The following is a 15,517-nucleotide window of genomic DNA, read 5'->3' on the forward strand; positions in this document are numbered from 1 at the left end:
TTTTCTGCGAAGTGTTGGCTGTTATTGATTTCATCTGTTATCTCTTTCATTTGGTATTCTATCTAAATGAAAGGCTTTGTTGATGAAGTTATAGATTAATTACAAAGAAATTGGGATTGTTGAGTTAGCATCTTTAGATAATTTATGTTTGGTCCCTGTCTATCATTATTATATTTATCGCACGAAATTATGTGCGAGTGAAAAAGACCGTGATGCAAAGAGGTTAGAAGCGTGGTACTTGTAAACAAACGGTCTTGTATTACAAGATGTATAGATGTGGATGAAGCAAAGGAAGTTTGTAAGGATCGTACCAAGTGGCGGTCTCTGGTCTCTGCCTACCCCTATGCGAAAAAGGCGTGATTTTATGTATGTGTGTAAAAGACGAAACAACCTTTAACTCACTAATCTCAGCTTATACGCCATTCAAAGCTATTACGATTGAAAAAAAATCAGACGTATTATAAACCGTGGTTTAGACACTATAAACTAAAGAAACCAACAAGACATGTAAAGATTCATCCAGCTAGCGTTGCCAGAAACTTGTTCTCTATTTTCTTTGCACAATAGTACTGAATTCGAAAGGTCAGTGCGCATCTTTGTATGGGGTTGAGAAACGCTACCGTTCTGATTGGCTGGTCGTTGTTTACACATGAATGCTCTGACTTCTCGAGGGTCAATGCACATCTCTATGGCTGCATTGAGTTTGTCTTTCTTAGGGCGCGTTCCCACTATGTCGTGACGACGGATAATCGAGTAGTTTTAAGTGTCGTGGCTTATATGTTTAAATGGAGGTGTTCACATATAGAACGACACGACTTACTGTCTATGACATTTTTTGCAGTGACGACAGATTATCGTGACAGTGGGAGCAGCTAGATACGACAGTCACTAAACAATAAAAAATGTTGACGACAAACAATCGTTATAATGGGAACAGCCAGATACGACAGTCGTCAAACGATAAATTAATCGTTACCACATTGTGGGAACGCGCCCTCACTGTATCGTGAGACGTGTCTGTGGTTTGTATCTGTCAAGTGTAGCTGTAAGTTAGTTGAATTCTAAGGGATTAGTTTTGTTAAGATAAGTTACTGTGTTCTTACGTGTAGAAGAAACAAAAATAATAGTTTTATTATTGCGATTGTAACAAAAAGAAAATAGTAAAAGTTTTATTGAAAATAATACTTAAGTCTTCAGATATAAGCCCCTCTCAGTCGAGTACCGGCTTAGAATAAAATTCAGAGTCCATATGTAGAGATGACGATAAATGGTGTCAATATGGAAAAAAAGGTGCTGTAAAAAACTTCTGCAAGCCCATTAGATTATTCCCTACAAACAGTGTTTACATTTTTATAAAGTAGTGTTACTATAGAAAATAAATGTAGGTACCTATGTCAACAACCTATGTCGTAAGCTTTTTAGTTCAATAGAACAGTTAAGCGCAAAAAGTTTGAACTCGTTGTATCGATCACGTAGAGGCAGTTGGTTCGGTTTTTGTCGTTCAAATAATCTAAACATGATTCAGCGCATTCTGTTTAATGGTGTACGACTTTTTGCCGACAGATGGCGTATCGATCTCGTGTGTTTGGTGTTGAGGTTACAACTTTCTACTGTTTGAACGCGAAACTATGCACTATCAACTTCATAGTATAATGTGGGTGATAGATATTCTCGATTTGTGATATGTAAAAGTGACACCGTCAAATAAAGCAGAATAATTAAGTACTATAAAATTAAAAAAATAATAAGATACTAATTTTAGTTATGATGAGTTTATGATGTCTGCTCATGTGTGTGATCAGTTTCCAACTTCGGTTAGACCATTGTTTGATGGATCAACTGCATAATTATAATGTGTCCTGAAAACCTTCCAAAATTATGCTAGTTAATTTCTCTCTAATGATTTCGCAGTGAACTTAGTAAAATGTTCATAAACAAAAGTGTAACTCTTCCTCCGACATCGTAACCTGTCCTTCATCAACATAAACTTAACGTAAATAAAAGTCGCAAACGCGTTCCCTATTTAATTAATATAAGTCGCAAGTGCGTTTCCTACCTACAAGCAATGCTCATTTAGATCGCACGATAATTTCTACTCTACAAAACAGAACATTATACTTTATTCCGTGACATTAAGGGCAAAGGGTTAACTCATTTACATACGTAATTTTTCGCCTAATTTGTTACGTTCGTGTTCATGTTTGTCAGAAATTCCTACTGTTAGAAGTATTTACAAGGTTTCAGTACTAAAATACCTTATTTGTATTACGTTACATTGCTATATGCTTAAAACCAGGGACTGCCAACGTTTCTTTGGATTGTGGATCTTTGCGGTGTCGACAAATATGAATTACTGATTTTAGTTTGATAAAGCCGCTGCTTTAGTAGTAGGTTGTTTGTGGATATTTTTGAATAGGTTGGGCACTTCTGCTTATAACACAATTAAGTGCCAATGGAAAACTAAATAAATTGATTAAATTGCTTGTATGGTGAACGTTGGGAATATTCCCCAAGTAATTAGGAGTTAGGAAATCGGATGAACGTATTATAAGAATGAGAAATTTGTTTGTTATCTTTCATTTTTTGAGTGGAAACAAATGTACTAGGTCAATTCGTATGCTTTTACAATATGAAAATGTCCGACCTTTGTGCACATGTAAAGAGACGCTAATATTTGTGATATGCAGTCCCACGCAAAACACAAATATCTACTATATGAAACAAAATATGTTAATAAAAAAAATATATTTGACTATCTGTTCCGATATCGCACGAGATCAATCAAGTAAGGATCGCTGACGTCACTGGGCATATTTCTTTGATGTGTAGTGTGGCACAAACACACTACAGCGCCGAGTGGTCCCGAGTAGTCCCGAGTAGAGCCGAGTAGTCCCGACACCCTTTGACAAGAGCACCGGGCGTTAAATATTAATATATTCATGAGGACTCGAGACGTCCGCGGCGAGACAAGACGTTTGATACTAAAATATGTCTCTTTATTGAAGCGGCCAAGAAAATGTATTTACTTATAGCCAAATTTGAAATTTTGTTCTTGTAAAAGATATTTGTATAAGAACATTATTTTAGATCGATTTCCATGTCCTGTATTATATTTTCGAAGAATTAACTATGGTCCTAAAATTGCCGCAGTATCCATAAAAAAATACATACTGCTATAGTCAGAAAACGATTTTAGCGACGTACAGTCATGACTAAAAGCTCTGCAAACATTGGAATACCCATACTAGATCATACAAAAAATAATATTGTTATTTTTTGTATGATCATTTGTTTTTTAAACCTGAAGTGTAAATCAACATTATAAATGAAAAAACTCGTGAGAAAAGATGAGACGTGTGATCCATACAAATGAATATAATTTTCTTACTAGCTGTCTCTATTTCCATTTGTGTATGTACTATCGAACAAACTGAATCATGACCCACCATGTGCTCATTTTCTAAAACACGTCTATATACGCGTAGGTCGAAATTGGCTTGCACCTACGTTTCCTTGGTAATGAATTTGTTATCTGTCATTATTGCGACAAATATTTGTACGTCAATACAATAATGCTTTGCTACCGTTTTCAACAGGCTCCGTGGCGTAGTGGGTTGATGATACGACTGCGACGCGTCAGGAGTGGGTTCGATACCCACTCGGGACATGTTTTATTCGGCCCTTATAGGAAATAATGTTACTATAAAAATTAAAATAATATAGGGTAACCAGCATAGTTATTACCCGGTTAAGGAATTGATACACAATTTTGGTCAATAGTATCTTTATTTAGTAAAACATTGACTTAAACTCTATTATATTTTATCGCAACTTAAATATTCTTTCTAAAAGAACATCAGTCGTTTATTTCAATAACTTTATACTAATTCAATATAAAACACTTAAAAACAAGAAATACTAGCGAACACTGTTAATTCAAATGTGTTATCCTTAACAAATATTGCAACAAACCTACTTTTTATTTTCGAACTACACACCTGTCGCACAAACGTCGGACATGAGTTCTATAAATTAAAATGTTACAAATATTCTGAAAGTGACATATATCGCAATTAATTTAAACTGGTTACTTTAGAAATTAAAATAAACGTATTATTTCTTAACATTGGCAATCACTGTATGATGGGCAATGACTATAGTGGTTACCCTAATCGTTTCAGAGATTTCTAAATGACGTGCTATTTGATATTTGACACAAATAGGTTTTTTTCACAGTGAAAAGAGTTTAGACTATTTACATTCTAGATTCAAATTAAGAGTGATTTATCGAAAATGTATCTACGTACTGTAATAACAAAGGTCAAAGTTGTCTGTAGTCGTAATACATCATAACACAGTCGTATGCATGTTTAAAATGTCCTAAGTGCAACTTTGACGATAGAGACGAAATTCTTACTGTTTTGACGGTGTCAAACGAATTATCGGCAAAATGGGTCATGATTCAGTTGGTTCGATAGTACATAAATAAATATAAGGTGTCGTCTGGCGTGTTAGTCCTTGAATAGTCGTCTACTAGAAAGAAGGGCCAATAAATTGGGTGAAAACATTTGTTGCCTGTTGTCCTGACATCTGCTCTCTAGCCTCGAGTAACGTTATCGCGAAAATCTACCCATTTTTCATTTGTAAGCACACCTTTCAAAGAGTCTTTTCTTTTTAGTTTTGTATACAGTTTTATAGAATTGTATACAGTTTCTTGTTCAGATTACATCTCTTTTTATTCGTTACGATGATGCTATCGCTCTGTACCGAACATCTTAAGAAAAGTGAAACTAAATGAAAATGAAAGCTAAATTAAAAAAAAAGATCATGGCCTAAATTATAAGAAAAATCAAAGTGATAGTGCTTTACCTGATCCAAAAAAATCAGACGCTTTACCGTCATTCTACCTGACCCGTCAAGGGTAAATAAGTTTAATTCAATGAAAAAGTAATTAATTCTATGAAGTAGTTCGCGTCTGCGGCAAAGTGCAGCCTCGTTTTCAATCACTCTCTACCTCTTCCAGACTTCAAGTTTAATAAAGTCAACCTTTACCTTCGGCCCGCAAATTTAATTTCCCGCATAATTCCCTTTGTGAGCTGCCATGTCAGCACTCTACAAGATGAAATTATTATTTTAATAACAATACGCAGTTATATTTACAGGTCGGTACAAAACTGAGTTGAAATTAATTTTGGTCCTTGATTCTCTAGGGATGTTAAGCCTTATAAAGCAATGTTCGAGGTAGTAAACGTTTTCTCGGTTAAGAAGATCCTTTGCTACATAACTATAGGAGTAAAATAGCGGTCGACTGCGAGGAAACAACAAAATTAGTCGTATAATTGAGTCGGTTGTCGTTCGTATCTAATTAAGACGGTATTTGCAAATTGAGTCGACTCCGCCACCTATATTATTCCGGAATCTTGAATTTGTTTTCCCTCGTAAGGTCTCGCTATTTGTCTTTGTCAAACTTGCAAAAATGTAACAAGAAAATGTATCGATCTATGAAATATTTTCTTGAGAGCTCTGATCCTGAATTTCGTGTGGAATATTTAAGCAAGGTATACGATGTTGGTGAGGGGTGTATTTTATCTCGCCGAGGGGTTTAAACCTAAGAGGTGGGTGAAGACTTTAGGGTTGTATCTAGGGGTTTGTCTGCGGTGCTTCCGTTCAGTAACAAACTTGTTAAGACCTCGCAAATACGGTGAAGTTTTGAGTAAACAAGTAAATTACTAGAAAACACCTAGTGTTCCCTTTTGCACGGAAAGTTTTGCTGCAGACGTGGTTGCAACCGTTTTATTTGTGTAGTTGAATGCAGGGAAGAAAATCTTTGAAACGAGTAAAAATAAATGAAAAAGGTTTGCTTCAGCACTACCGGTTTCTAGCTCTCCGCGGTTTTCATTTATAGTTCTTGTTCGTGTTTTTGATTAGTAAATATAAACACTTACAGAAGAAGCAGTTTAGTGTATAAATATCAAGCAATTTAACTTATTAGTGGTCGAAATTCTGAGCTTGGAGTATTTAAACAGTTTTTAACGACTGTATCATAACATCAGTCACACATAAACCTTTATATTAAAACGACACAGAACCGTTTTAATCTAGAGTATTTCAAGCAATATGTTTGTATAGTACATTTGAAATTACTTTTCATCTTCGAGGGAGGAAAATATTGCGAGGCAGAGGTAAATATTAGATGCGAGCGTGGGCGTCGGAACACCAGTAGGTCATGCTAGATGTCACTTTACCCTGCACTTTGCACTACGTGGACGTATGGAGTTGAGGAAGTTGTGCTATATTTAAAAGTATGTACTTATGTATCTTTTAAATTGTGATGTTCTATTGCTGGGTCCATTAGAATCAAATCAAATCAAATCAACGTTTATTTGCGAATTTAGGTTACAGAGATGTCACAGAAATATTAGGCGCTAGAATGTATGCATGTTTTGCTCTCGTAGATGTGATTTTGTTAAATAAATGAATGGCAATATGTATTTATATCTACATATCTTTTTGATTAGAACTGGCTCGAGCGGCTTCATTCGCTTATAAAGTTTCTAGTAAGGTGCTGATTTTAAAAAGAAAAACAATTTTAAGTTTGGTAACAGGATTTCAACTATCTTCAAGCTAAATTTAACCTTAATCAGTTCATCCCTTTAGCCGCAAAAGTGTAGCAAACGAACAAACAGGCATACAGATTTTCGCATGTATATAACTTCGGATTGATTCTATACTTGTTAGTTTTATGAAGAAGATTATGTACAAATTTACCAATACATGCCAGTAGTCTCAAAGTTACGCAACATCTCTTAATTAAGGTCTAGTTTAGTTTACCTTTGCGTTTAAGTAAAAGATGTTCGCAATTACTTGGGACGGGCGTTTTAATTGCTTTGTTTGCGTAATGGACGCACAACATGCGAACCGTGACTACTATGGTTTAGTTATAAGTTAACGCTGTTATGTTATTGGTTTTTAATAAAGTTTTATATAGTGATGTATTTGAATACACGTACTTTACTATACATGAATAGATTTTAGTATTTAAAGCTATAGAATATGAGTATAGGTGCAACGATAATATAGGTGCATCATCATTGTCACTAGATGCAGGATGTACTTTAAAATATAAAGTTGTATCAAAAAACCGTTGCCTAAAGGGGGTTCAATAGTATAGGAATCAATAATTGTAATAAGTATAGTATATCATACATGGTCGACAACAGAAAAATGTAGCGTGTTTTATAATCCAAAGGAGCGTTATGTGGTAATACTGCCACAGATATGACATGTATTTGTTTTAATAACATAATGATTTTAAGTGGTCTTCATATTTAACTTCCAACCCTACGGTACATTTCCAATAACGATAGTATTCTTAACAACCTCCAAAACAGCATATTTATAAAAAAAACATCTTCAGTTTTCACGTTTTCGTAAATCCAAACTCAATTTAAACAGTTATTTCCAATACAAAACCGTAGGTTGACAAATTCATCTGTCTGCAGGTGAACATCGATGGGTATTCCACAGGGTACCGAGAGTTGAGGGCTGAGGGCTGAGGTCGTGTCATGGTTCAATATCGCTTCAATATTTGTAATACAAGCCCGCGGGGCGCGCCAGACGCAATCACACGTTGGAAATCTGATCTTGTAATGTATTGACGGGACTTCTATTGACTTATGTGCCTATATAGGTACTTTAGGTAGGTACCAATTTATACTGTAGGAAGCTAAAACGTATACTTTACCTAATTATAGCTTTGCTGAAGTCATAAAGTTCAAGAGTTTTTTGTTGCTTTAAATACTATAATTATTGTACCTATCCGAAAAAGATACAAAATTATTATGATGTACTTCAACGCAACTTTTATCAGCAGCCAATCGTCAAATTATTTCGTGTGCGGAGGGTTTAATTTACTATTAACCAATTTTGATACGTTTTCTTTGGTTAGCCATGTAACTCTTGAATAACTGATTTTTGTATTTATAGAACAGAAAGTCAATCAAAAGTCCACACGGAAGAAGTCGCAGGACGAAACAGACAAATAAGTCCAATCTAACCTTCCACCTTGAAATAAAATATTCAATAACATCTAAAAAAACTTGAAAAAAATAAAACTACGTACGTGTAGGGCCACGTAGGGCACGAAAAGGGTCAAATATCGTAAAATTGAGGATTGGTGGGCGTCGGGCGGATGCGTGTTTCGGCAACGTTCAACTATTATTTTATTAGACAGACACAACGATACAAATGAGATATAATTTACTAACAATTGCGATATGATAGTACTTTCGTCTGCGAAAATAGAGGTAGTACGTTTCGTGTAAGTACTGTTACGAAAATAGATTACATTTTTTATTAACAACGAATTGGCGTGTTTGTAACTGTACTGTATGCCCTTATGTATTGGGATAGAATTGATATATGTAGAAATGAACAAAGATAGATATGTAAATATATGTATGGGTTATTCGTAATTGCTGAAAAATAAATAAATTTAACCCATTAATGTCCCACCGCTGGGCAAGGGTCTCCTCCCGTAATGAGGGAGGGGTTAGGCCTTGAGTCCAAGCATAATATATGCGATATTTGTGGGTAAAGCAACGCTGTTACTACTGCCCAAACAGAAAGAATTTGGTATGATTCTTAGAGTCCTGTATCAGGTTGTACTTCCTATCCGTTCATTGTGTTTAAGTTTCCTGCAACCGAGACTTAATTTTTTTTTGCTTTACATAATACATACACAAACTATCACGCCTTCTTCCCACAGGGATAGGCAGAGAATAAGGACGCCACTTGGTACAATCCTTGCAATCTTTCTTGCCTCATTCGTTTTTAACTATAATTATATTATTATTTATGTGCACTCGCTCTTATTTGTAGAATTATTTCCATCAGAATAATTCGAAATGGCACATGCAGATCCAAATATAGTTCCTATTGAAGCTTTAGAGAAACCTACACGAGCGTTGCATCAGACTCGTGACAGTGGCTTCCGATGTATCTTGATAACAATATTCAAACATAACCCAGTCGCTTTGAATATCACTTGCTGCGTTACTGATGCTCCCGATTTGGAAATGAATAGGTTTAGAGATAGATAGTTGTAGATTGGTAAAAGGTTCTTAAATGTTACATATTCAAATTACTTAAAACGATTTTTAATATACAAGTAAAATATTCTTGCAATGATTAATATACTTGCCTCTATGTCGCATTTACGTTATGCCAGATATCCTATACGGATATTCTTTAGAGTAGAGCTGTTTTTTGCTGTGTGACTTCACTTATAGCATTTTTTTTTCTTCTGTTGAACCAAGTTCGTCTTATCACGTAGCTCCAGCATTTGATGTACCAAATTCTTTTCAAGTATATTTCGTAGATCAATGTATGTAAGGTCCAAGTCTCGCGTGCTCCAACAGCTTAGCTAACGACGGATTAAGATTGAAGACTCCCGTTAACCTCATTCAGGCCACACGTCTTAGCGGTCGTTTCAACCTTTTCTTAACCTATATCTAATCAATTTACTTGCTTTTTTGGGTTTATTACACACGTTAATTGGGTTAGCTTCTATTGTAAGATGTTCATATTGTTTTTATTCTTGTTCGTGTATTATTTTCTTATGAATCGTATGTTTTGACCTAGTTCAGTTGAGCTTCTCTTTTGTAGATGTTATTTTTCACTGAAGGAGTAATAGAAAATTTATTTACGTTAAAATTAAATTTGTTGATGAATCAAGATTGAAAATCAGACCTTGTAATTTTTCTCCTATTGACTAAATTCTGGGAATATGTTCGACCTTCTGACATCTGAAGACAGACGTTTCTCATCAAATATACCATAAAAAGATTTAATAAAGATAAAAAAAATACCAAGAATCCGGAGAGATGAAGGCAAGAAAATTGGTGAAATCATTGAAATGCCACTACAATAATGAAGGTTTCTGTTGAATACCAGCTAACTAACCCTTTAGTCGATTAGAGGGAGAATAAAACCACTCTTTTCCTTATATCGTTGACATTGAAAACAGTCTGAGGGGATTTGAAGGCCTTGTTTGATGTACTCATAAAATGATCACGCTTTGTCGACTCGATGCTGATTTCACCGAGCCTTGAGGAAAGGTGGTTACCAAATTGTGCGCAAAACCAACGTTTTACTACTATTTGCAGTAGAAATATAAGCCGTTTATGTATTAGGGCATTCAAAATTAAAATTTGGATATTTTTACACGTTGTTCGCACATTTTTCTTGTCCAATTACATTTTTATGTTTCTCCAGACGCGTTTAATAGGTATCTATTTTTTGAAGAACATTTTTTATGGCGTCCAATTAACCGCAAAACGAGGCAACTCGATTTTATTAGAAGTACAAACAATATAGATATGGCACATAAAATTTCGTGTCTGTCTTGATTTGTTTACACAATTCAGTGGGACTTCTAGATTGGTCTGGTCGTTGTAACTTGTATACATAGGGAACTTTATTTGAGGCTAGCCATTTTAGTCTCATTTTGTGACCATTTTCCAGGATGTCAACACTCGAGAGTTGAAATCAATCGAATAAATAAAATATGAAGTCAAAAATCGATTCAATTTTTGTTATGTTAATAACTTAAGTTTGATAGAATATACATTATACATACATAACTATATAATTAATTGATAACCTCATAAATAAATTCAATTAAATCTAAAAAATCCTTCGCCTTACGTTTGTTGTAGCAATCTTAGCCAGCCGAATAGCCTGACAATCTGATTTAAAATCGTTACATTACAAAATGCCTAAATATCAAGTTCGTTCATAGCACAAATTGTCATCTATAATATTAGTAGAATTAAGTAATCCACAAGTATATTGCATAGAACCAATATCATGAGAAATATAAAAAGGTCCTATAAGGGTGACCCGCGGTTCGAGGTCCCTTCATAAACATCTTTTATTGATGCGTTATGTTGTAATGCGTGCCCAAAAGGCATTCTCTCTAATATGGAAGCAGTATCGTCAATCGATGCGCTATTTATTTAATTGTATTGAATAGAATACCTTTTGTTATGTGGCCGTTTCACGTTATATTCATCGGTACGAAAACACCTGCGAATGTAGTCCATATTCAGAAAAAATATGATAGGACTATTGTTATTCTTCATGGTGAATCATCTTTGAAGTAAAGTAACTTTTAGTAAGAATATTCATACAAACCACGCAGTACATTTCGGAACTCCAATACGAATCTTGCGACTCATACAAGGATGTGTCATCTCTTTAGTAGAACGATTATCTACATTTGGAACCATCGAGTATCGAGAGTTTGACATTTAAAATGTACTGCCAAAATAGTGTCTATGGCGCCCGCTAGAGGCGCTGAACCAATTGTCATACAACATTTTTCGATAGATGGCCCGTTGTCGGTAGTCCATAATAGTAGAGAATCGCGGCACAGAACGTTCCTAGACTCCATTTATTGTCAACTGTTCTTTCTTCTACTGTTTCATATCTCTACGATTGTTTCATCTAATTCGCAATCACACTGTACAACCCTTACATGTACAATCCCAGCGATTCAGTTCCAATATCGGCGTATGTCCCAATCGATACAGAGCAATTGCGTCACCAGCTCTAAGTGCGTAGTATGTCTAGTCCTTTGACCCAAGATTCGGTAACACCATGATTTATGCCGTCTACTGCTTCACCAGACTTGTTCTTACAAGCACCGCCTTCCAGTTTGTCAATTATTGTATTATGTTTCCATCATCTCAGTCCTTCGACCACCAATTGTAAAGAGTCCCGTTTTATTGTTGTTGTTTGTTAAACAGTTTTTAAGTAATTTATATTGACCTTCATTCCTTTTACAACTTTATACATTACAGTTTAATGGAGACCTTGCTGTTCTATACAAAATATGTAACTCAAAACTTTGTTTAAAAAAATACACGACGTATATCCAAGCATACAGCTATGACGTCAAGCACGCTCCCTTCGTTTGTTTCTCTCAGTTATGTAATATCAAACCATTGATGTTAATTACTTATATCAAAATTCAAAACAGGTCATCGATCAACTTGATCAGGAGTGCTGGAATCAAAGCGCACGTGCCCAGAATGATCGTTGACGTTCATTCCAGATTCGAGCTGCCCTTTCCTCTTGTTTGCATTTTCAATTAGATACCTGCTAACCCTTAATATACTCAACCAATATGAAATGTTTATTTAGAATGTACACGACGATGTCATAATTCATCACGCCCTAAGCGTTCGAGCAAATAACTTCATGTGTGGGAGCGTAGGGGAGAAGACTGCGTCGAACCTGCTTTCTAATACGATTGCGCTCAAGGACCGACCCCACGCTAATGATGACTTGCGGCATAAGGGAGGATGTGTGACGTAATTTGAAATATAGTTCAAATAACAATTAGAGTGAATTCGAACGATGTCGGGGTAGTTATCGGGCAGTCGGAGCGGTCAGGTTGGTGAACATTGTGTTATTTGCGGTGTGGGGTGCGCGCGGCGGCGTCGCGCAGCGAGCGTTAGATCGAAGGCGCGGGGGCGCAGCGCGCATGCCCGGCGCGGGCTGTCCGCCGCCTCGGCTGCCGGGCCGCAGTCGCACCGCGGTAACGCACGCGACGCGCCATGTCGGCCGGCGCTGCTACCTGACCGAGCAACCAGCTCTTGGGAAAACAAACGTTGTGAAAACGCGATTCAGATCGTCGCCATCGATCGCAACCGCACGGGGATTCGGGTAAGTCCGTAGCGGATCCGTTCACGCCTCAGCCAGCCGCCGCGGCGAGTGCAGTGTCCAAGGTTAAAGGCTTCCGATGTGCTTTTCCCGGATACCGATCTGCGATCTCGGAGGGGTGTAGGTGGCGCTAGTGTGCGCGGTGAGTCATCTCTGCGACACGTTTTTTCATGGCCGCCCCTTCGATCTCGCGTACGATCGCAGGCTAGCCGGAGGTTCTGGGAAGATGGTTGCAGTGGATGTTACGTAAGTGCGTTGGTAGTGCAGCGGCCGTGGTGGCCGACGCTTTCGATACGCTCGCTGCGCACTCGAGCGCGGCCAATTACCGCACGCGAGGATCGTTTTCAGGAAAACATTCACCATTTTGTAGTCGGTGGTCGCGGGAGCAACTGTGAATATTGTGATCGAAGTCATGACTCCGCACGTTACTGTGATTGCTAGTAACGTTACCGCCGGGACGTTTGTGTGATATCGTTCATTGTGCAAGTGAATCTCTAATTGGCTCGGTTTTGCAATTGTTTGTGCTACGTTTTAATTACATAATACGGAGACACCAGAAGAGTAGGTATCGGTATTATTTACTAATATTTTACAATTGGCTTTGGAATCAGTGTGAAAATAAGTGATTGCACAATATTTTTGTAGTTGACTTAATGGAAATATTTTGGGAAAAGTGGAAAGTGTTAGTTGTAAGCGAATAGAATTTTAGACTCTTTCATATTCTGTCTCTATCACGTTAACTAGCATATAGTGAGTTTACATCACAACTGCATTCCTAATAGAAAAAATCAATACAACTGGATCTTTCACTAACAATATGCATTGTGCATTATTTGCTACGCATTATGCGTTATGGTGTTACGCGTATTACGCACTACGCAATTACGCGTCTCTACATTAGTAATACATACTTATGGCATAAAACCACTACTGTATTGAACACAAAGAGAATGAAACTTAAGATTAGTAACATTAACACAATTCCCTACTTTATGAAGCGCAGTAGGGCAAAAAACGTATCAGCTGAGATCGCAGGCGCACGCTCAATGCGCATGCGCCAACGGTTACGTTCGTTAATTAAACAGTTTGAATTTTAGAACGTCTTCTTGCAAAAACCGTTATAATGATAGGCTTGAAGAGTCATTGTTGTTCTTTATTCGAAATATAACGTTATTTACAGTAGTTTTGTAACGAATTGATAGAAAACGAATAAGTTTTTTGAAATCGTTTGTGTATTCGTGTTTTCAAAATAAAGACTGATGTTTAATTAGATTGTTTTAGAAAATGCGCTGTTATGATTCAGTCAGCATGATTATAATTCATTTTCATAAATCATATTTGAAATTTCATAATTTGCAACGATGTAGAGCAGATGCATTGTTTGATTAGTTATGCTTCATTAGTTCATTATTGCAATTAAAAACAAAAGAGAAACAAATACAATAAATTAAATGTAAGATAACAGAATACATTTTAGAACGATTGCGAATATCTCCAGTCATTACAATTCAAATCAATAGCAACTCTAGAAAGCTCTCAATGACGTCACGGGAACATTTCCAGTAATTTCACAACGTCGGATAATAGTTATAGCTTTGAACAACCGTAGGAGTTAGCGTTTGCAGTGTGACTCACCCACGCGACGACCTCATTACCACACGACTTTTATACCAACAATCGCTTTAAGGAAACCCTCTACTATTTCTCCCTTTATTTAATTGACTTGTACTGAATTCTGAAGGAATCAAAAGCGTAGTTCGCAGTCTTGCGGCTCGTAAGTACTCAATGCTTGGTTTGTTTTCCTTTCATTACTTCTTATAAGATTTTCGTAATTAAATTCTTTGTTTTTGAAATCGGGACTTGTTTATACCTATCCTTTAACCATATTTACTTTAGATTTTTTATTTGTCATGTAGTTCTTTCTTGTTAAAGAAGTGTTTGGTCAAATTTTTCGAGTCTTTTTTTAGTGTGTTGCTTAATGTTTCTTATTTAGATGTAAGTGCTATTCTTAGACGCAGTAAAAGTATCACAATGCATTTTAAGCAATGCATCAAATTAATTTCTCTTTCCGCTAGTTTCAAGTTTCTAAACAATTATTTAAAGCACGACACTACAGTTAGTCCGTTCTAGATTTTAGCAGCAGATAAGATATGGTGCATTTTAAAATTTGTGTTAGACATTTTGATAAATTTAGGCAATAGTTCTACAAAAATATAGGCCGTTAGCCTCGCTTTAGTTCGCGTGATCGACTACGAAGCTATTCACTTCAAATATTTCACTAAGTTCATCAGATAACCTGGATTTTTCATATTTATTTCCAAGATTTGCTTCTAAGATTACTTGTGTAGTATTGATTTTATTTTCATACTGCAGATGCCTTCGTCGGCTCACGGGTCGGTGACTTGTAATTTGTTCGTAGGGCGGGGTAGGTCATTTCGTAAATACTTCGCCGTTATATAAAGTTTCAATACTGCTAATGTTTTTTTGCTTTAGAAAAGTAAATGACTGTGAATGTGGGTATAATGGCCTTGTATGCTAATGAATGGGTTTTGTGTCTAGGGTACTTTAGATGTGTGTGATCGTGTTAATGGGTTATTTTGAATACTCTTATGCCCGGTTTCTGGGTACATTTAATGGTAGTTTATCTATTCAATAGCGTTTTTTATATATGAGTTTAAACGCTACAGAATAGATAAACGTAAATGTACTCAGAAACCGGGGCTTAATCCTTTAGATAACGGTGTTAGAATAAGATGGTTAGTTCAAAAATAGTTTTAATCATTATGGA

General features: G+C 36.2%; 1 protein-coding gene across 16 annotated transcripts in view; it reads left to right on the forward strand.

Moving 5' to 3' along the window:
• Positions 1-15,517, forward strand: part of unc-104 (kinesin family member unc-104) — a 129,034-nt gene that overhangs the window by 65,106 nt on the left and 48,411 nt on the right. For 11 of the 16 annotated variants that reach the window (XM_076124712.1, XM_076124724.1, XM_076124726.1 and 8 more), the window contains exon 1: positions 12,581-12,732. The exons of 2 other annotated variants lie outside the window; for them this stretch is intronic. The gene's annotated coding sequence lies outside the window, so the exon portion shown is untranslated. Of the gene's footprint in view, positions 1-12,580; positions 12,733-12,864; positions 12,976-13,048; positions 13,295-15,517 lie in introns of those variants that run through there. 3 more of the 16 variants (XM_076124717.1, XM_076124715.1, XM_076124714.1) reach the window with 3 other exon arrangements.

Source organism: Anticarsia gemmatalis, chromosome 16, assembly GCF_050436995.1.
Source record: "Anticarsia gemmatalis isolate Benzon Research Colony breed Stoneville strain chromosome 16, ilAntGemm2 primary, whole genome shotgun sequence".
Classification (NCBI taxonomy): domain Eukaryota; kingdom Metazoa; phylum Arthropoda; class Insecta; order Lepidoptera; family Erebidae; genus Anticarsia; species Anticarsia gemmatalis.